We start from the raw sequence: 23438 nt of genomic DNA on the forward strand, positions 1-23438 counted from the left end.
CTGTAAGTGGATAAGCATAACCATGTTGTATCCAAATGTATGTTTGAATGTAGTTCTTCCTTACTAAATCTGTAACAGGGTATCTGAAAAATAGAATTTCAGAAAAAGCAAATAAATTCACAGCCGATTTTAGGGAAATGGTCATCATTGTAAGTAATAAAATGGAACTCTGTGATAGAAATGTATAAATATGTTCAGAAGTATAGCAATATGAATATGTATTAGAATTTGCTATCAATTCAATTACTCTTTTCCACCTCATCAGTTAGGTAAAAGCTTAACTAAACAAATTAATATTGAGTGGTTCCCCAAAGGGCAAGGACCTTGGCTTTGTTGTAATGAAGAGGAAATGAGTTGCAGATATGTGTGTCCTTTGGGGACTATGGCAGAAGTTCAACTCAAGCAAGAGTGCCCTATTGATCCCTCTCCTCCAAAGGTGGATATCGTGAAGGTAAGTAAGTAATCTCTGAAGTAACTAGGGATTTTACTGTGACATAGGCCAAAATCAATATCCTTGAATTCTATAGTCAAGCAAGTATGAAGTTCACCTGTAATGCCTGGATGCAGTCTGCTTGTTAAATAGAAGAGCAGCAATTATCTCAGTTTCAGTGGAGAGACAGAGAGTTTTTTTCCCAATTATAATTTATGGGATATTAGAAAAGCATAAATATTACCATGTAGAAATTGTTTGAAGCAGATGGTAGCTTCAAGGTAATGATAAAGTATCCTTCTATATTTTTGCCATTGCCTTCTTTACAGGTCATTGTAAAACTTTGTGCAATTAACTCACATCTGTGTTCCCATTGTGCTCAGCTATTTCATAATATAACTGAAGAAAATGGCTGCCTACAATTTTGAGAAATCCAATTAGTGGCATGATTTCAGTTTGAAAACCTTTGAGACTTATTATTCTCATATTCATTTGTTCTTTTATTTATTAATTAAATATTCATATCAGTGAATATTATTTGCCCAAAATTGCCTTGGTTGGATAAAATAAGAAATGTCCCATTCATGGGAACAGATAATTAACCACAGGGATAGATGAGCTTTTTTTTTTTTTTTAAGATTTTATTTATTTATTCATGAGAGACACACACACACACAGAGGCAGAGACACAGACAGAGGGAGAAGCAGGCTCCATGCAGGGAGCCTGAGGTGGGACTTGATCCCTGCTCTCCAGGATTGGGCCCTGGGCTGAAGATGGCACTAAACTGCTGAGCCATCCGGGCTGCCTGAGCTTTTAATAATTATGGAAATATGTAATGTTAGCTGTTGATAAGTGCTACAAAGTGGAATAAGTTAGGAGACCTGAGGGAAGTGAAGAAGGTTCCATGTATATACATATGGGAAGTGGGTTTCAGGCAGAGAGAACAGTAAGAGCAAAGGCCCCGTGGCAGAAAGGTTTGGAGAATTCACAAAGCTGGGAGCTGGCCAGGGTGACCTGATAAAGGAAGCCGAGGAAAACTGTGATTAACGGATGAAGTGAAAAAGGTAGCAAGCAACAGGCTAAGGCTAGATTGTGTAGGGCTTTCAAGAACAGGATAAGGACTTTAGCACTCTGAGTGTAAAGGAAATCGTTTACAAGATTCAGAAGAGCCATATCTCCAAAGGGTCATTCAATTCTGGGAACAGAACTAGAGTGATCCATAGAGGAGGGAGGACTGAGGACAAAAGATTGGATTGAAATGTTATTGGAATATATATGGAAAGAGAGAATTCAGAGATAGCAGGCTAACAAAATGTAGAAAAAAAAAACAATAAATGAAATTAACAAAGCCTTCAGTTGGTTCTCTGGAAATACTAATAAATTTGGTGGGTTGAAATCTTTCATTAGTTATAGAAAACTTTTAATGAGTGTCTCTCTAAATGATACTGGTCATTTTATCTATTATTCCTTGTAGAAGACTTCTAATTCTTTAGATTTGATCTTAGTCTCATTAACTTTCATAATATCTACCACTTTTACTTTCTGTATTTTTTTTATAATTTTTTGTTTTCTTTTCAAATTCAATAAACTTTCATCTAGCAGTATTTAGTTTGCTTTTAAATTACTCCAATTTGTACATAATTGTAGTATTATATTTTTCATTTCTAGAAGTATAACAGCCTTATTTCTGAACTTATCATGAAGAACAGCAAATGACCAAATTCACACAGTTAATCCCTTCTAGTCGATTTAATCATGTTAAGTATTCAAATGTCATGTTTTATTGTTGCTAATTCCAACACATTATATTTTAGGATTCATTTCTGCTAGAACTCACGCATGGTACAAGAAACAAGGTATTCCTTGTTTCTTTCCATTTCATGGCTTTGCACATCTTTATTGATTTCCTTTCTTAATTATTACTTGGCATCTGATATTCTTCAATTTCACACCACATCATTTTTGCACTGAAAAATGATTTTTTTTAATGATTTATCCAGCATTTTTAATGCGTTCAGTCAGAAGGTTTTGCTGGGTATTTATCTACCATCTTGGCTTAAATAAAATATTCTATATGATATCTACCTTTCATTTCAGAAGATGATTGGTGAATGTCCAATTCTATATAAATGATAGATGATCTCACACATGAAATTTGAGAAGCATCTTCCCCAGTAGAATCAGCCTCAGACATATCATGGAATTAACAAGACAAAATCTTTCCTTTTAAAATTCTTTGACTTTTTCAGTAATTTTTCTTGATTTTGGCACATAATTTTCTTATTTAAAAATAACTGCCACTGCAAAGGATGCGGTGCTTCCAGTCACAGGAAACCTTATATAATTACTGATATTTTAACATCTCGCTTAGTAATAGGAAGGATAGTCCTGTAGAACAGGGCAACGTTGTACTCGGTCCACTGATGGAATCTGGAACTACATTTCCTAGAATGCCGTTCCCACTTGGAACCAGGCCTCCTCACTAAGCTCCAGGGTCTTGTGGTCCCATGAGGCTCTGCGGCTTTCCTACCTGTCCCACCTGTGCCTAGTGTTCAGGATGGAGCATAGCCAGGACTGCTCCCTCCACGGCTCTTCTCTGCTAGATCATTTCCTGTGTCAACTTGACGGGGCTGTGCGATGCCCATACAGCTGGTACATGATCCACGAGTGTGTCTGTGAGGATGCTTCTGGACGAAATTAGCCTTTGAACTGACAGGTTGAGAAAGGAAGATCACCCTCAGCCATGCGAGTGGGCCTTATCCACCCACTGAGAGCTCCAAGAGAACCCAAAGGCAGAAGGAGGGAGGTGCTGGCTCTTTTTCAAGAGCTGGGACATGCATCTTCTCAGCTCCACCGGCCACGGACGAGGGGTCTCCTGGTTCTCGGGCCTTCAGACTCAGTAGTGACTGACCCGGCTGCCCCAACCCTCCCAATTCTTGAGCATTTGCACTTGGACTGGGACCTATACCACTGGCTCCTCTACTGCTCAGGCCTTCAGACTCAGACTGGCTTTCCCAGGGCTCCTCCTTGCCCATGAATCATCAGATTGGGTGACTTCTCTGCTTCCAGTTTCTCTCTATATATATCCTATTGGTTCTGGTTCTTTGGAGACCTCAGACTGACGGCTTCCTTAAGTCTTGCCAATCCTGGGAGGAGCAAGTACCTGCAGCTTCAAATGAGGGGCAGCAGCAGACTCTGCAGTGCATCCACATGTTGGGGGCTGAAAGCGGGAGAGATGGGCATAAGCTCCAGTTTGCCCTTCACCTTGCCTTCTTGGTGTGGGTCCTTTTGGCCTCAGGTCTACCACTAGTTGCAAAAACAGCAACTTTATCTACACTGTTTAACCTGCTGTCAGAACAGCACAGGGGCTGATCATGATAATGCATTCTGTATTCAGCATTACTCATGGTGGTTCTACTTTGCTGCTCAGACTCTAACAGGACTGCAAGCGAGCAGCACCAGACTGCCAGGGTTTGAACCTCACTCTTGTGCCTAGCAGCTGTGTGACACTGGGAAAACTCATTAGGCTATCTAGGCCACTGGTTTCTTCATCTGGAGAGGAGAAATAAAAATACTGACTTCATAGCATGACTGATGATTAAATGTGTTTATAACATGGAAATCCCTTTGAGCAGTGCCTGCTTAGAGTAAGATTTCAATAAATGGTGATAGGAGCACTGCAGGTAATATTAGTACTCATTGTAGTACTGTAATGGGGTACTAATGGGTGTGGTGCACTTACCTGTGTTTTACCTGAGCTTTAATAGGTTAAGACCCTTTAAAATAAAAATTGAAAATGATGAGACATGAGGAACCAATGTTTGAGGAGGAAAGTCCTCAAACACTAACAGTTGTATGTTATGTCTAAATATAGTTCCAAAATAAGATGTCTTTTTTTTCCTGTTTTTACCCCCTCAATGGGCTATGTCTCTGCCTCTCTCTCTCTCATAAATAAATGAAATATTTTTTTTACAAAAGAAATGAAATGCATTAGAATCTTAATTTATGACTATCACCAGCTTCTAGGTTTTAATTCAATATTTCTTGTAATTCTACTCTACTGAAGAATGAAAGTCAAAACGGAAATGATTTCTATAGTAGGCAACATGGAATTCTGAAAGCAAAACAAACCAAGGACATTGGTTTTCAGGGGCATTATGTTTCTTTGATCCATTCATTCAGTAGTTGTTTCTATCTTGAAGGTCTCCCTGTTATCCCAGTTCTTCCCGGCTAGCCGTGAGTCCCAAACTCAACCTGTGAGGATCTCAGTTTCCTCATGTAAATTTTAGGAATTGAATTAAGTCACTGTGTTCCTTTTCTGCTCTGAAATCCCACATTTCTGTATAATACTAAATAAGTGTATGCAGTATTAGATGTCATATGTGGCAGTCTCTTATAGCAAGGTCCCCCCCAAAAAAAACCTCACAAAGAAGTTGAATTGATAAACATGACATGCTATCTCCAAATTATATTTCAAAAGAAAACTTTTGTATTCACCAAATCCCTTCAAGAGAAAGAAGCTGAGAATGTTCCTAGCTGTGTACAGTCTGTGAAATCTTGACAAATTCTTAGAGCTCTACAAAGTAACAGTAAGAAAAAACAGAGCTCCCCACTGTTTTGTTACTGGTTTTCAATATAAGATACTTTCGCCCTTCTCTTTGTTACACTGTAAAACTGATATGTTTGGCAGATTCACAAAAAAGGGTTAAACCATATGGATTGAGAAATGCTATTCTACCTCAAGGTTTCACTGATAAAACCACCATGACTTTTAGCACTGAGGTGCTTCAAGCATGTGTAAAGCAATTGAGTCAGGGTGCTAGTTTTTTTGTTTTGTTTTTAATCTTTGTGCAAACAGCTGGAGGGCGCACTATGTATTGAGTAACTATGGGAACAGAAGTTAGAATTCATTGTTATGCAACATTTTAAAAATTGGGGAACGAATTGTTTGAGGGGTCATTTGAAGGTTTTGCAAATATGTAAGGCCCAGCAATTCTTCTCTGTACATTTTAAAGACACAACTGGTTTGTTTAGAGGTCGTTCTACATTTATTTCTGCACTTCAGTTACTTAAACAACCTAAATGTACTTTGACTTTTGCCAAGGAAAGAACCTGGTTTATCTAAACAACTGTCAGATATTAGAAAAGATATTTAACCACAAGCTGTTCTAGCACTTACCATGTAAAGAAACCAGTATTGAAGATGAGACAGCCTTGGCTCACCAGCTGGAAATGAATAAGATTTTTAATTACCTTTAAATCATGACTAATCTAAGTTGGATATTTTAACTACTGAGTATGGATTGGGGAAAAAGTTAACCAGGATAGTTTGTTAATGGTAACAAGTCAAAAAAAAAATTTAGTACATAAGAATCACTCGTGAGAATTTAAGTTTTACATGGAAGAGCAAGGAATACAGTTAAATTATTAAGCAAAACTTGCTTTTTTAATGATTACTCCTAGGCCACTCAGATAGTTGAAGTGTAAACAACTGTCAACTGTACACATCATGAGACACTGAATAGAAATGGAGCCAACATTTGATGGCTTATAATACAGATATTTTCCATGGAAAATACAGTTAAGCCTAATAAATGAAGTTAAAATAGCATTTATATATTATCATCAAAGAATCAAAGACACTGAAAGGACATCTAAACCTGTGTTGGAATCTATAATTCTTGACAATTAATCTCAAAACCAGTAACACAGTATTAGCATAAATTAGAGCATATTTGAACAAAAGGAAGAAAGATGGACAGTAGAACAGTGCTGTGAACTACCCCCATCATTTACTGACACATATTTGAAAACAGAGTATGTTGTTACTTCTATATGATGAATAACATTGCTATGCTATGATTTTTTTAACAGTTGACCTGAGATTTATCCAAATTAGATGTTTTTACTGTATTTTTGTACATAGATAATTCTATCTGGTCTTAGGAATAACAAATACAACTGAGTTTAGCAACCTCACAGCTCAACAATTGATACCCTTTAAAATTTTTAATAAAAGATTTAGTTGAAAGTACTTATACCAATGAGAATGGAACATGTCTGCAAGATGAGAGAGGAAGCAGATTGGAAAATAGACAAGGTTTTTCTGTTTTTATTTTTGTTTTGTTTTTGTTTTTCAAAATGGAGGAGACAGAATTCAAACAACTGGGCTAAATATTTGATTGGACCATCAGCTCTGGAATTTTATGACTTGGGGATGTATGAAGAGACAGAAAAATGTTAAAACCACAGACTTACGAAAGACATAAGTACCTTGCACACTCATTCTATATTCTTATGCATTCAAGAGAGGAAAGCTGAAGGTAGAGTGGGTCTGTGTTAGAGTTCTCTGAGCATATATATATATGGAGAGAGAGGAAGAGAGACAGACAGAGGGAGAGAGACATAGATTGATTTTCAGGAATTGGCTTACGTTATTGTGGACGCTGGCAAGTCCAAAATCTGTATGTACACCATCAACCTGGAGACACAGGGAAACACTGATACTGCAGTTTGAGTCCAAAGATGGTCTTCTGTCAAAATTCCCTCTTCTTAGGGAAATACCAGCTTTTTCTAAAGGTTTTCAATTAATTGGATGTGGTCTACCAGCATCATGGAGGATAATCTGTTTATTCAAAGTCTACTGATTGATTGATTGATTGACTGATTGATTGATTTTTCAAGTCTACTGATTTAAATGCAAATCTCACCTAAAATGCCTTCACAGTAACACTCAGACATGCTTGACCAAGTATCTGGATACCATGCTTAGCTAAGCTGACACATAAAATTGACTGTACCAACAACCATATTGGAAACCTGCAGAGAAAACAGGTACCATGGCTCTGGCTTTAGAGATATGGAAGAAAAGAGGGCAGACTGAGAGTCAGCAAGTAATGTTCATGCAAAAGGCAGACTATATACTATAATAAAAGACTTAAAATGCTATATAAACTATAACAAACAACCCTCTAAAGGATTGAATTGACACAAAAATAAAATTACCAAGGGATAAACAACAGGAAGCTGTAGAAAGAGCATTAAAGCAGCTTTCTCTGTTGGGCTATTAGGATTTTTGAAGATTCAAAGGTTCTTGGAGTGAGACATACTGGAACAGTCTTTGGCCCACAAAGGAGGGAAATTGAACTGGTCAGTAAACATAATGGTATGAAATAATAAACTAGTTTCTATAAACAAAATCTGTCAACTGGATAGAGAAAGAGCAAGAAACTTGTCTGTTCTGCTCTATGCAGAAAAGATGATATGAAATAAAATATCCCTCTCATAACTCTATTACCCCAAGCTTAACTTTAAAATTGGGATTCACAGTACCTGAGTAGTCAAGGAAATTTCAAGCAGCAAAATTATAATAAAAATATATAATGCATGAAACACCTGGCATAAACTAACAGAGATATCTCTTCAGTGACATGACCTCAGTAGAAGGCACAGAGGGATCCCAGAGACAGAGACCCACCAAGCAAGAGCCTCTATCCAAAATTATAAATACATGAGAGAAAATTATCCACTATGAATAAAAAGCAGTGGCAAAAATATCAGGATTAATAGCAATTAACAGACTTTTCTAATACGACATATAAACATGTATGGCGGGGATCCCTGGGTGGTGCAGTGGTTTGGCGCCTGCCTTTGGCCCAGGGCGTGATCCTGGAGACCTGGGATCCAATCCCACATCAGGCTTCCGGTGCATGGAGCCTGCTTCTCCCTCTGCCTGTGTCTCTGCCTCTCTCTCGCTCTCTCTCTCTCTCTCTCTCTCTCTGTGACTATCATAAATAAATAAATAAAATAAAATAAAATAAAATAAAATAAAATAATAAAATAAAATAAAATAAAATAAAATAAAATAAAATAAAAAAACATGTATGGCTAAAATAAACGAATAAACTGAAAACAGGAGTTGAAATCAAACATATCTCTAATCAAAATATGAGACAATGTAGACAAACAATGAGTTGAGACAATAATAAATGTAATAAAGACTAATTCGGGGAATCAAAAAAGAATATTTGACTAAAATATTTGGCCAAAATATGTTCCTTATAAAGCCAGGGAAAATTTGTGAAGATTATATTGTTTAGGCATATAAGAGAAATATTTACCACATTTTCTAACCATGATGATATTGCTACAAGTTATAAAAAGTTAGCTGAAGATACCTCTCATGTTTGGAATTTTAAATACATAGCATAGTGTGTCAAAGAAGAGCTGATCACACACATTAGGAAATATAATTAAATAAAACAAAAGAATTGAAAAGTTTCATTTAACTGGTATTCATATAAGATATTAGAGGAAAATTTTTAGCAAAATGCATTTGCTAGGAAAGGAGAAATGAGCTGTTTTTAGATCAAGAATTTCTCAAAAAGATAAAAAATTAACTCAAAGAATATAGAAGAAAATAAATAATAAAGGATTGATATTACCAAAATTGATAAAAGTTAATAGAAGAATATTTATGGTCCTATGATTACTAAAGAAATTTAATTTTGAGCAAAAAATTCTACCCATGAAATTCATCAGTACTTACCTTTTTAGTGGGCTAATGTTACCTTCATATCAACACCTGACAAAGAAAACCAGAAAAAAAAGTTATACACCAATCCCATCGATTAACAGAGTTATCAGCCCTAAGTAAAATATATATGAGTGTCTGGGGGCTCAGCCAGTTAAGTGTCTGACTCTTGATTTCAGCTCAAGTCATGATCTCAAGGTCTTGAGATTGAGCCCCACATTGGGCTCTGTGCTCAGCGGAGAGTCTGCTGGAGATTCTTTCTCTCGCTTTCCTCTGCCTTCCCCCTGCTCATGTGTGCTCTCTCTCTTATTCTCTCTCTCAAATAAATAAATACTTAAAAATAAATAAACAAAATATGCATATAATGAGATTGGGTCAAATCACACAAGAGCAAGGCTGCCTTAGAAAAATCTGTCAGCATAACTCATGACATTAACTGATTAATGCAAGAAAATAAAAGATTATAACATAGATGCAGAAAAAGCATTTGAGGAAATTTCTACACCCATTCACATAAAAAGAAATTCAAATAAAAATTTCTTCAATATTAAATTTTCTAGTAGCTGTTTGTTAAAAACAGAAACAGATGAAGTTAATATATTCCATTTAGGTCAATACAAAATATTATTAAATTTGCAAAAAATTTGAAAATTATCAATGAGATATTTTTCATTCTTTTTCATACTCTTTCACTTCTGCTGCACTTAGAGCGCATCTCAATTTGGAGTCGCCATATTTCAAGTTATCAATAACAACATATGCCTATTGAATCACACAGCTTTAAGATTCATCTGATGTGGGATCCCTGGGTGGCGCAGCGGTTTGGCGCCTGCCTTTGGCCCAGGGCGCGATCCTGGAGACCCGGGATCGAATCCCACATCGGGCTCCCGGTGCATGGAGCCTGCTTCTCCCTCTGCCTGTGTCTCTGCCTCTCTCTCTCTCTCTGTAACTATCATAAATAAATTAAAAAAAAAAAATTTAAAAAAAAAATAAAAAAATAAAAAAAAAAAAAGATTCATCTGATGTGCACCTAGAAAAACATTCCAATGAAAACTTACAATTATCCTACTGAAGGTTGAAATAAAAGAAATCAAACATAATGCTTATCATCGGTAGTTTTATTCACTGCTATAATAAAGAGACTCAGTCCAACATTAAGAAATTGGGAAGAGGGTAAAGCTAGTCTATGAGGCAGGCTTACTGAGCCACTTGGCCAACCCCATGTGGAGCTCTGGAAGTGGAATGATGCTTCAAAGTTATTTTCCATCAAGTACCAATGGCCTTGGACTCAGAGCTACAGACTCTCTACCCACTGCAACTGCAATCTCAATATCTGGAGGATGTCCTTCATAGCAGGGCTGAGGATGGCGCTTCCCAGCATCCCCTGCACCAGAGCAAACACAGGGCAGGGGCTTTTCTGTAAGCTCTGACATAAATTCAGAATGGTGGCAACCTCTGGGTGAAGGACAGAAGGAGTGAAATAATGACAGAGACTGATAAATAAAGGGCATCTGTGATATTTGTGGTGTTTCAGTTCTTAGAACTTGTGATGAGTGATGTACAAATTATATTTTTTCTATACTTTTGTAGATGCAGAATATCTCCCACTTGATGAAAAAGAAGAGGGAGAACCTGAAAGAGGCAGGAAGAGAGAACTCAGGAAAGTTAAAGAGGTTCTCACAAAGGAAGGCATCAGTCATTTGCACATACACAAAAAGAATAAAATTAATGTATTCTAGAGCTTTTCTGTAGAGAAATAGAAGTAAATACCAATGAAACATGAGATTAGAACCACGCTGGATTAGCTACTGAGTTCTCAGATGAGGAGTATGGCTTCATTTCATAGGCTTTGTGGGGAGCACTGGAGGAATCATGTTCATAGACGTTATATTTGTGGTGGTCCAACCTTGAAAAATATAGTAAATCAAACACATAAAACCTACCTGTTTTTGGAGTGTAGGTTTTTTGTGTGTGTGTCATTTGATGTATGGATTTGATACTGACCTCACAAAAATATTTCACAGTCATCGTGAATTTTTCCTAAGAAGGAAAAACAATTCTTGTGCTCCTTCTAGCATCCTCTGATCTTCCATACAATCAGTAGTGACTGTGAATGTCTGCATTTTATATATAGCATCAATCTGAAGTGGAGCACCTTGCTGCAAATCATTCATGTGATTTATTGTATGTGCACCTAGAAACAAAGAAAAGCATATGAGTACTTAAGCCTTAAAGATAAAAAAAAAAATGCTATCATATTGTTAAATATACATTAGCTCTTAAAAATATTTAAAATGTTCCCTAGGTAGTACTGATACTAAATTTAATCTCTAATTTGGCCTTAAGTAATCATGAGAGTCAGTCTTTAAATGCATATTTCTATAGAGCATCTGTTGCCTTTCTGTAAACATATTTCTACAAGGTATCTACATGCTTTTTTTTTTTTTTAACCTTTGATAATAATCTTAGATTTCCCCTCTCTACTACCTAGCAAAGGACAGGTAAGAATTCTTTTTATTTGACTATTTTAGGGAATGACTATGTCAAGATTGGCCTGCCTTCACTAACCTGGATTATTGTTCAGGTGAAATTTCTGAAAGCTATCCCTCCATGCCTCTTTTTTAGCTTCTAGAGATTTCACAGGAGTTTCTTGATGAGACCTTCCATCCACTAACCCATTTTGTCTTTCCTATTTTCCCTGACTTGTGTGTGTATTCAAAAATCAATAGTCCTGAGTCCATGCTGGGTCTTTGCCATGATCTGCAAAAAGGCTAAGAGACACAGCTTACTGTGCTTATGATTATTGATATATTATCCTCTCCTGTAATATATTATTTATGTGTTAACTATCCTTTTTGGTAAATTTTGTTTTAACTTCTAATAATTAAGAATAATTTTCATGGTCATTATTCAGTCTATCTCCTGACAGGGATTGTACTCCATTATGTCCCTTGATTTTCACAGCCCTTTTGGAAAGGAAGTATTCAAACTGTTCTATAGACTGATGAACTGAAGTCAGTAATCTGATGTCACACAGATAGTAAAACTAGCTTTGCACCTAGCTTTTTCAGATTCAAAAGTTTCATATATCTATCCAGTGTTAAACTTTTTTGTTTGTTTGTTTTTCATTTGACTGACTTTATTCTAATAATTATGGCAAGAAAATGATAGATTTTATGGAATGGCATTTTATTTAAAAAATCTATATTTTAATTTATATCTCTGTGCAGAAGTAGAACAGGTTCAAATTATGCTTTGTTTTGGGTTGAGACTGAACCCAAAATAAGATTATCAGATCATTTTGTTATAGCAGAAAAATGCTTTCTTTCTGTCACGCTGAAGAGTGGGAATCATTCTTAGACAAGATACTTATCAAAAATCAATAATACAATTAACAGCTAAGATAACAAGTGGAGATGAGTCCACAGGTCTAGATATTTGGAATTAAGCAAACACACCAAAACTAAGGTGGCTGACAACTCAGCATAGGAGATGAAGTGCTGTGAGCCAGAGTAAACAAACAAATGCCTTCTGGGAAATTTGATCTGACATTTCAAAGAACAGTAAGCCAAGAAGACAAGTTATCATTGAGATAGAAATCTGATTTCAGCTTAAGAGATTTCACGGTGAACTAGATCAGGACCTTTTAAAGACCACTTCTAGAAGTTTATTTCTGTTCTCTGTGCAAATACCATTTCCCGTCTCTGGTTAAATCTGAATACCTTCACTCATTCATATTCATTTACTCATTCATAAATCCATACATCTATGCATGCAGACACCCAACTGCCAACTCAAGAAAGCCTTATTCTCAATACCATGCTTCTTACAGAGTTACTACTGTGTGCTAACTCTGAAATTAAAAAAGGTTAAGGCACAGGTTGAAGAACCCCAAGTCTTACATAGGATCAGTGGTAAGTGCAGTGATATCATGATACTCAGTCTTGAGTTATTCATTCATTAAAAAAAGCGTTGGATAGCAATGAAATGCCTTAACTTGTCCAGCCTGAAAGGGCATGAAATCTCTCTAACAGTGATATGCATGAAGGAAACGTCATCTGGGACCTAGGGTTGAATGAGCAAAAAGTAAATGAAAAGCAGGATTGAAAAATCTATATTGAAAGCAGTATTAGAACAGACAAAGTTAGCCTACGCAAATTAGGAAGAAATATTTCATATTTCACTTCAAAAGTTTTTATGAAATGTTAATCTTAATAGCTAGCACTTTTTATTGATAAGTTAATAGAATATATAGTCTCAGTCTCATGCATATATTTTTTTCTGGTTGAGAAGAAACATGCTGGATTACCAGACTCATCTGTAAATCAGTACTTTCATAAAGAAAAGCTATTGGAAAGGACTAATAGTTTATTTTTTAAACAAATGTAATCCTCATGAAAGATGATTTGCAATATTTTAAATTACAAATAATCTATTTCTCTCTGAATTGTTTTATTTCTTCCTTAAATGTTACATTTTCTGATCCCTTTCAAAGATGTCTATTGAAAACACAACAATGGGGGATGCCTGGGTGGCTCAGCTGTTTAGCCCCTGTCTTCGGCCCAGGGCATGATCCTGGAGTCCCGGGATCGAGTCCCACATCAGACTCCCTGCATGGAGCCTGCTTCTCCCTCTGCCTGTGTCTCTGTCTCTCTCTGTCTCTGTCTCTCATGAATAAATAAATAAGATCTTTTAAAAAATAAAAAAAATAAAAACACAACAAAACGCACAACAACCAAAAAAAAAAAAAAAAAAAAAAAAAACCTACCAAAAATTCCGATAACAATGAAGGGCTCATTTTTCTATCTTACATAAATTCTTTTCAGAACATACTCATCAGGCTTGTCAAAACTAGCCTTATAACTGGATCTATCTTAAGTCCAGTATTTTCACATTTGAACAGTGAATGAAAGGCCATAAATAGTGCACTGGCTACTAAAGAAATAAATCCTCTCTGTACTTGAAAGCTTCATAGCCACAGGGTTATAAAATAGGTGGAAACTATGGGCCAAAGAAGGAATTTCCATTTATTTACTGTAATATTGAGGACTGGTAGAGAAAAAGCTTTAAACTTTTAAAAGCTGTGAATAGCAGCCCTGGGTAAGTAACCAACAGGTGAATAATAGTTACCTTAGGGGCTAAACTATAATTATTGCTGTCTACCAAAGAGCACGTAAAAAATATACTCCAGAAAATAATTGTATGTTTAAAATTTTTAATGCAAATAAAATATATAATAACTCCTTAAAAAATTACATCTAATATACTTTTAAGACTTAGGTCCTTATGCCAATAACTACAGTCTTCTTATTCATTTTTAAAGAAATCTTTTTTTTTTTTTTTGAAAGAGAAAGAGAAAGAGAGCAGAGGGAGTAGGAGAGAGAGAATCTTAAGCAGGTTCCAGGCCCAGCACACAGCCCATGACCTGAACCAAAATCAAGAGTTGAATGCCTACCTGAGCCACTCACTTAAATTTTTTTTTCTTTGCTTAAATTGGGATGTGCTTTCTTTCTCAGTAGTGTTATGTGAATAATTATTTTAAAAGTTTCAAGTAGTAAAGGAAAATTAAATTTAAATATTTCTAAAAATTGTGACCATCTTTGAAATAGTCTGGAATGTTATAAAAATTGCACTAGGAAGTTCAGTTGTCACTGTTTTCTACTTAAGACTTGACCTTGCATTATTTCCTTAAAAAAAAAAAAAAAACTGCATAAGGGGCACCTGGGTGGCATAGTCAGTTAAGTGACTTGGTTTCAGCTCAGATCGTGATCTCAGGGTCATGAGGTTGGGCTCTGAGCTCATCGAGAGTCGTCTTGGATTCTCTCTCCTTCTCCCTCTGCTCCTTTCTCTCTCTCTCAAAAATAAATACATCTTTTTTTAAAAAAATGCTGCATGAAATTGAACAATTCCACCAGACATTGAATTAAAAAATATGTTGTCACTGTTGCTTAGAGTATCCTGCTACATTTTTTTCTTATATTCTATTGTCTTCCTAATGACCTGGCTGTGCTATGGTTCAGCCTATCCTTGGAGTGGCTTAAGGAAACAATAGGCCTTTCTGGGACATGATTTGGCAAGAGTACAAAGATGATTCCAGAAGGAATATTTTCCTCCCTGATATCATGGTATCTATAGTTCACTTTTGCTTAGGGAAAAATGCATATTTACAGATTTTCTATTATAATTGATGAATATTGGCTCCTATCTATGAAGGTCAACACAAATTAGTATTAACATGTTGCATTTTATACCAATTCTATGGAGAACTTGAACTTCATCTCTGAATTGTAGATATCTCAAGGCCAGTGTCCCCTTATTATTCAGAGACTAACCCTGATTAAAGTCTAGAATTAGGGCTCTCATTTGCGGGCAGGGATTGAGGAGACAGTGGCAACCATCATCCTGGTCATGCCCCTACATTTGGTCTTTGGTCACAACTTTGGTTGGCTGACACATGAGTGAGTTGCATTTAGCTCTTGATGTGTCATAAATAATTGGTTTCCACTAATAAATTCATTAATTTTTAAAAAATAACTGAAATAAGTTTAGGCTTATTCCTATAAAATTATCAGCTCAATTTCATCCTGATGTATTTTTTCTGAGACAGAACATTTAGGGTTGTGGTTACAGTTAATATACATAATTGTGCGTTGAGAACCTGAAACAGTTGGAGTGTCAGGCAGATCACGTCACCTATCTTGTCTGTAGCCCAGAAAATGACTCCAATACACTATAGATCATGCATGTCTGGGGTGCTGCACATCACAGAGATATATGAAATAGGACTAGCACTGGAAATGCTAGACAGGGAAATTTTCTTTTTCAGTTCCTGAGGATTTGGGCACATGAATATGGTGTCTGTGCTCATAACACACTAAAAAATGTCTACTTACCCAGTCCTCTAAGAAATGTCTCAAAACTGCTCTTTACATATAATTTTCTTATATTTATAGTATACAATGAGTTTATTTCAAAAGATACACCTCTGTGAGTTTTGACTTACACTGGTTCTTTGACATTTCAGCCATTTGTTTACTTACCTCAACATAATACATAAGCATGCAAAAACAATGTGAACTGATGAAGGGTTTCCTGTTGGGTAATAAAAATACTCAAAAATAAAAAAAAAAGATTCACACTGATATTCTAAGATTGCCTCATTTGGACATATTTTAAAGTCTAGTTGGATACACAAGGTTCATATACTTGTAAAAGAAATAGTAGTACCTCCCCCCAAAGGAAAAAGAATATAAAAATTCTTTTGCTAATGTGAGGATGAGCTGTTAGCTGTGTGTATGTGGACTTTTCACCCACAATTTAGTGCATTCTCTCATTGCTGTATGTACTTACACTTGGAAGTAAGGAATAGTTCCATTCATTTTACAAGTTGATCCTTCCCTGAGTGTTTTTATCATACTCTGTTTTTAGAGAAAGTGGATTTGATTTAATAGAAATTGAGTCAGGGTGCACAGAGAAGCTAGGAAAAAAGGTTTCCAAGAAAGAGACTGCAATTCACCATTTTGATGTTTATCTGAACAACTACTTCTCTGTAGTACAAGAAGAAAGAAAACACTTATAGAAAGGCCACAATAGCCCAAACACTTTAACTAATAAAATCCCACCAGTATTTTTTAAAGAAATTGATGGTGCCTAACCAAAGAGAATGAGTAAGTCAATTAGGAATATGAAATATGAAATTAATGGTTGTGCTAAATGTCTTCAGGTTGCAACTAGCCTTTTGGTGCTGGCATTCTCAAATTTAAGATGTTCCCTCTTTAAAAAAAGATCCATAGTAGCTGGTAGTTTTAAATATGATGGTTCTTTTTCTTTTTCTTCTTGTATTTCTCCCCCTTGACCTTAAAAACTTATCTATCACCTTTGTTTTCCATGGGAAGAACAGTAAGTGGCTCTATTTTATTTAGTTTCTAAACCCAAATCTTTCAAATACTAAGATAGGGTCTAATGTCACTGTGACAGCTTTTATGCAAGGGTTAAACATTATCATTTTCTACCTCATTTCCTCCTCCAGGACACCTTGACATGAGAAAATAACTTCACCCAGCAAGTTAATTCATTTAAGTACTTGGCAGGCCATAGACAATTGACTCTTCTTGGAAGGCCCATTAACAAAGAGAGGTGTTCTAAATCAGACTTTCTATGGGGACCACACTGAAGTTAGTTTATAACTCAAGATGCTGAAGGTTAATATCTGTTCCTAAAATTTTCCAAGCAAGAATCAGCTCATCTTTGTGCTTGGCTATATGACTTTCTGAATCTTAACTAACACTTATTCACAGATGGAAGCAGGAAGCACTATTACAAAACTGTAAAAGCAAAGACATTGAAATTAGACAAACCTAGATTTGAATCTTGATGCTGTCACATAACTATCACAAATCAACGGATGTGTGATTTTTTAAAAAAGATTTTATTTATTTATTTGAGAGAGAGAGAGTTTGAGCAAAAGCATGAGGAAGGGGGAGGGGAGGAAGGAAGGGAAGAGAGGGGGAAGCGGAAGAGGAAAGGGGCAGAGGCAAAGAGAGAGGGAAAAACAGACTCCCACCTGAGTGGGAAGCCAGACTAGGGGCTTGATCTCAGGACTCCGGGATCATGACCTGAACTGAAGGCAGAGCTTAACTAACTGAGCCACCCACGTGCCCCAACTGATGTGTGATTTTGAGACAGGTTCAGCATCTTGGAGCCCAGTGCTTCCTCTGTGAAGTACAAATCATCCCTCAACAAACTTTTAGAAAAATTATAAGAGTTAATGTGTGGAAAATGTTCGTAAAGTGCTTGACAACAAGAAATTGAACTCTAGCTTCTACTAATATTTTCATTACAACTACCATCTACCCTTTGGAAAACACAAACTTCACCTTTTTCAGTTCCTCGTCTGCAAAATGGAACCATAGCACCAGGTTCATAAGCTGGGGTTGTGTGTGAATGTCAAGAATAAATGACACTGTGCTTATATTTCCTAAACCTCAGGAATGGATATATGGATTTTTAAATATTAAAGGACACAGAGATCTCAACACTTAAAAAAATTTCCTTTCAAATGATTTCCAAATAGTGACCTTTATAATAGTGGTAGGCTACCCAGATAATCTGTTACTACAGGTTTGAAAAAAAAGAAAAGACTGTTTCAAACCTCAGCTCTGTCATTTATTTGCTATATATATATGTCCCTGAGTAAAACACTTAGCATCTTTATGCCTCAATTTTCTTATCTTGATATGGGGAAAAATTCTTTTCCACAGAAAATTTGTGAGAATTAATGATATATTCATACGGCATTTGGCATAGAGCTCGGCACACACTTCTAATAAGAGCATGGATGTTAATAGCTATAATTTATTAAGCACACATACTTCTCATTCCACTAACTGCAGTATAACAGTGAAGTTGTGGAGAGAAATATATACAAGATGTAGAAGATTTGACTTATGTCCACATGACATTCATGATTCTTTAAAAACAATCACAAATAAGCAACTCTTTAATACCATTTTTGATATTTATATAACTCTTATAAACATATGTGTAGTATCCATTACTATATATATTAAGCAAACATTTATCATGTACATTTTTGTATTCTATATTTTATATAAAATATAAGAATAAAATTTGCCTTTCCACTGGGTGCCTGAGTGGCTCAGTTTCTTGATTTTGGGTTGGGTCATGATCTAGAGGTTCTGGAATTGAGCCCTGCGTTGGGCTGCATGCTTAGTTTAAGTCTGCTTGAGATTCTCTCTCCCTCTTTCTCTGCCGCTCCCCACCCCCAGTCATGCTCCATTCTCTCTCTCTCTCCCTCTCTCAAAACAATAAATAAATCTTTAAAAAGGAATAAACTTTATCCTTACATTGTTATTGTGAAGATGGATCATTTTTATAAGTTTCACAAAATGGAAGAATAGTACCATTCATAGATAAAAGAAAGGAAGTGAACAGGAAAAATGAGACAAAGGATAAGTAGCCTGATGGGAAAATAAGAGGGAAGTGAACACTGTTTCCCAAAAACAAACAGAAAAGTGTTTCTGAAATGAGGGAGTGGTCACAACTATTAAAAGGCTGTGTAAGATGAGAAAGGTTGTATAAGATGGTGTTGGTTTCAAAAGATTTAACAAGTGGACATTGGTGGCCTTGACTAAAGGGTTTCCATAGAGTCCTAAAGTTGGAAACTAAACTAGAATTAATTAACAATGAATGGAATGCAAGAAAATAAAACAACAGCCTAGTAGAAAATCTGCCAAGAATATTTTTGATTTCCTGTAAAGAGAAGCAAAGAAATTGCGGCAATACGTGGAGGAGGATATGTGGTCAGCAATGGGCTGCTGAATTTTACATACCTTTTGCTGAGGTGGTGTGTATTTTCTGTTATTTTAAGAGAAAAAAATACTGAAACAGTTTTTTCAATATTTTGATTGACTTTCCGTTGAGTCCTACAATGGAAAGTCCTAAGCCCTTTTAAAATACAGGCTCATAAAATAAATAAATAAATAAATAAATAAATAAATAAATAAATAAATAAATATAATAAAATAAAATACAGACTCATGAGCTATACCCTAGTTTGTTGAATTAATGAAGCCTCAGAATCTTTATCAAGCTTCTCTGCAGATACACATGAACACTAAAGTTTATTTCATTTCAATAACACAAACATCTATATTAAATGTGACAAATGCATAGATGGAACTTCATATTTTATATACCAAAATAATTTGAGAGTCATCATTGATTTATTCATACTTAGTTCAATTCTCTAGCACTTTTGAAGGTCATATGGGGAGTTTATGTGCATCTAAAGTGTTAAGTGTGTTCCTTTATAATATTTTCCACTGATGGTACCAACCACTAATACCAGGTGGGAAGAGATGGCACATAAGATGAGATCTATTTCTCATTACTGAGTGTGTTCTCCTGCTTAAGGAAGTTACCAGAAGAATCTGTCCATTTTCCTGTTTATTCTGATAAAAATTTCTGATAAGAAAAATTTCCCTTATGAATACAATTTGCTTTCTGTGTTTACTACGCCAGATTCTAAGGACTTGGTAGCAGCAACTGCTATTGTGTCCACACCTCTATCCCCTGATGTCTATGCCTCCTTGCATTTCTGAGAAATTACACACTTTTTCACAGGTGCCTCAACTTTGCATGTAATCCTCTTGGTTATGAGTTCTCTGCCAAGTACTTCCCCATGACCTCTTATTTTTTATTACCTTAACATAGTCTGTTTTGGTTTGTTAAGATAGGTGTAATTACAATGTTTCTAGATCTAATTTCCATCTTTTCTGCATGAATCTAATCCTGTTACTTTGCTTTCATAAGCTTTAGTATTCTTTTCTGTAAAGTGGAATCAGTGACACCTATCCCATAGTGTTAAGAGTTAATGCATTGTAATATGTATAATTCCATCTGGGAAGAAATAGTATGCTATGAACAGTCTCATTTCTTATCTAAACTACCAGAGAGAGGGGGAAAATTACTGATATGATCCTCGATTATTGTGTCTCTTGCTCAATGTCTTTGAGAATCTAATGAAATGGTTTCAAAGGTTGTTTACTTGAAAGTTTATGATTTTCTAGAAGCTCAATGACAGTAAATTAATTAAGGCAACACTAATCTTTTACAATGATACAAAAAATATCCTGTTAATCTTTGGCTAATTATACATAATAATTTTGAGAATTTGCTCATTGCCCTGAGACTTTTCTGTTTCCTGAATTTAAGCAAAAATACAGTAGCTGAATTTATGATTATTGATACTTCTTATCCTTTCTTTCAAATTAAAATAACTATGGAAGCATAAATTGAGAAGAACAAATATCATATGAGTGTAAAAATATATTTTCGTGGGTAATAATAGACAACACCATGCAAGCATCATATTAAAGCTTCCACTAATATTGTTTTAAAAAGGTTCATATTGGGGCAGCCCTGGTGGCCCAGTGGTTTAGCGCCATCTTCAGCCCAGGGTGTGACATCGGGGTCCCGGGATCAAGTCCCACGTAGGGCTTCCTGCATGGAGCCTGCTTCTCCCTCTGCCTGTGTCTCTGCCTTTCTCTCTCTGTGTCTCTCATGAATAAATAAGTAAAATTAAAAAAAAATAAAAAATAAAAGAGGATTTAAGATTGATAAGTAAACGTTTTTAAACTTAAAATAACTATTAGTGGGTAACATATACGAAGTTTCTTTTAATAAAGATTTTCCATACTTTATTCTGTAACAATACCTATGTGATTTCTTAAAAAAATTAAAAGATAAGCAGAGTTGAGCCTAAGGTAATGATGTGTTCAAAGGCACTGGGACCATGTCTCAACCAGGCCCTTAAAAGAAAATAGGTATCTTGAGGCTGGTACCTTCAGAGCTTGTTCAGGTAATATCAGGCAGAATGTTTCCACTTGAATCTTGTAACGTTAGGACTTTGTATGAATCATGTGGATTAAAGAGCGTCTGACAATTGGGCACTTATGCATTTGTCAACCTCCGAAATGAAAAAAAAAAAATCTTTAAAAATCAATGAAAAGTTTTGAATACTATGTAAAATCTCACCTGGCAGCACAGTATCACCTAGCAGCACCCATTTCTCACCTGGTTTTCATTGTTTTACTGAAAACCAAAACAATGGTATATGCGTGACCCACACCATACAGAATTGGTAGCACTTACCTCACTACCATATAATTAGAAATACTGGCTATATGTGCATTTCTCTAAGGAACAAGCACATATTTATTAGAGATCCTTACATTTTCAAGTCTCTTAACTATTTCATAATTTACTCCATAAAATATGCTGATTGCATTATTTAAGCTTTTTTGTTTTCGGGCAAAATGCCAAATAACTAATAGTATAACAGGGCATTATCATGTTAACTGAGAAAACAATTTGAGATTTATTCTTTATTTTTCCACCTTTAAACTCAAGTAACATATTTTTCTATTCGAAAAAAAAATTCTTACATAATGATCTTTACCTTGCATTATTCAATATTAAGCATTAGTGTCTTGATTCCCCTGTAAGCTTCCAAACTCACTGAAATCAGAGGCTGTATTGTCTGCTTCTATTTATACTTAACCTTGACATGAGAATTGCCTTCAATTTTGTAAAGGTCAAGGATTTGCAAGGAATTGAATCAGTGGTTGAAGGCATATGTAAAAACACCTGTGACTCCCATGCATTGCTTTGAGTGCACTTTGGGTAGAAAGTGTTCTTCCCTCAATTAAAGTACTCAACTCCAAAGGAGCTTTTCCCTTTTCCTTTTATTTCCTATAATACCTCTTTATTGGCCCTATGATATTTCTTTCATTTGGCACAGATAATAGTTCTTGGAGATCCAGAATTCAGTTCTCCCCTTCACAATATTAATGTTTAAGTTTGTTTGGGTTAGGAATGTTATTGTTGCTTCAATTCTCTCCCATAGTCTGTACACAGGCAGCATAACATATGCGCCGTAATGGAGTGTGTCGGGTATGAAGAACCAAGCCATTAGGCAGTGCATTAAGCAAAGCCTCTCCAGCTACGGCACCGAGCATGGCTGGATCTTAGAGAGGCCAGACCTATACAAACAGAGCCCTTGAGATGCATTTTCTTGCACTCTCTTTGTATTCTCTGATGTTTGCAGATGCTATGTGAGTCTTTTGATTGATTCCATTTGGTTGGTTCAATGAGCATGCCCAATGGGCTTTGTTTCCCGTGAGTTGAGACAGCAAAGAACTATAATGAAATGTTTCCACCTTCACATAAAGATCTTATCATACATTACAGCAAGCTTTATCACATTCAATGCTGATGGATTTTTCTGAGACTTGTTAACTATTAACAAAATGCTCTTTTAATTCCTCTACAAAATCCATCAACATCAAACGTCCATAGTCCAAAATGTCTAAATGACCTTTCTTCCACCCAAAATATCAAGCTTTTGAATCTTGCATTAAGTTAGGTAGATGCATCAATATGAAACCTTTTGATTAATAATTATCTACACAATTGCCTAATTTCTGCATGTGTTTTTTTATGTTGAATGGCCTATGAGGTATATATGACACATTTCAAAAGACTAACCTGACTATTGCTATCTTTTACATTTTGACATAAAAATAGGTTTAAATGATGTATACATGTATTTGCACATTCATTTGCTTATTCCCAGAGGTTTTTCAATAGCTTAAATTACAACTAGACTAAAAACAATATTCCACTCCATCAAGTGTATTTGCTTGGAATCTTTCTCTTTTAATGAACTATTTCTAGGTTCTATTAACTTCTTAATTATGTTGCTACTTTATCTAAAACTCCTTTTTAAAGACTTTTTAGCTATTTTTCCTGTTGATTTTTTTCTAAAAATCTGTTGATTAAACTTTCCTCAATTTACATTTCAATAACTTATTGTTAGACTATCTCTAAGATCGTATAATTGTTTTCTTACTGTAGAAATTCATTTTGTAAATTCTCTTTTTAGTGTTCAT

This window comes from Canis lupus, chromosome 22, assembly GCF_011100685.1.
Source record: "Canis lupus familiaris isolate Mischka breed German Shepherd chromosome 22, alternate assembly UU_Cfam_GSD_1.0, whole genome shotgun sequence".
Lineage (NCBI taxonomy): Eukaryota > Metazoa > Chordata > Mammalia > Carnivora > Canidae > Canis > Canis lupus.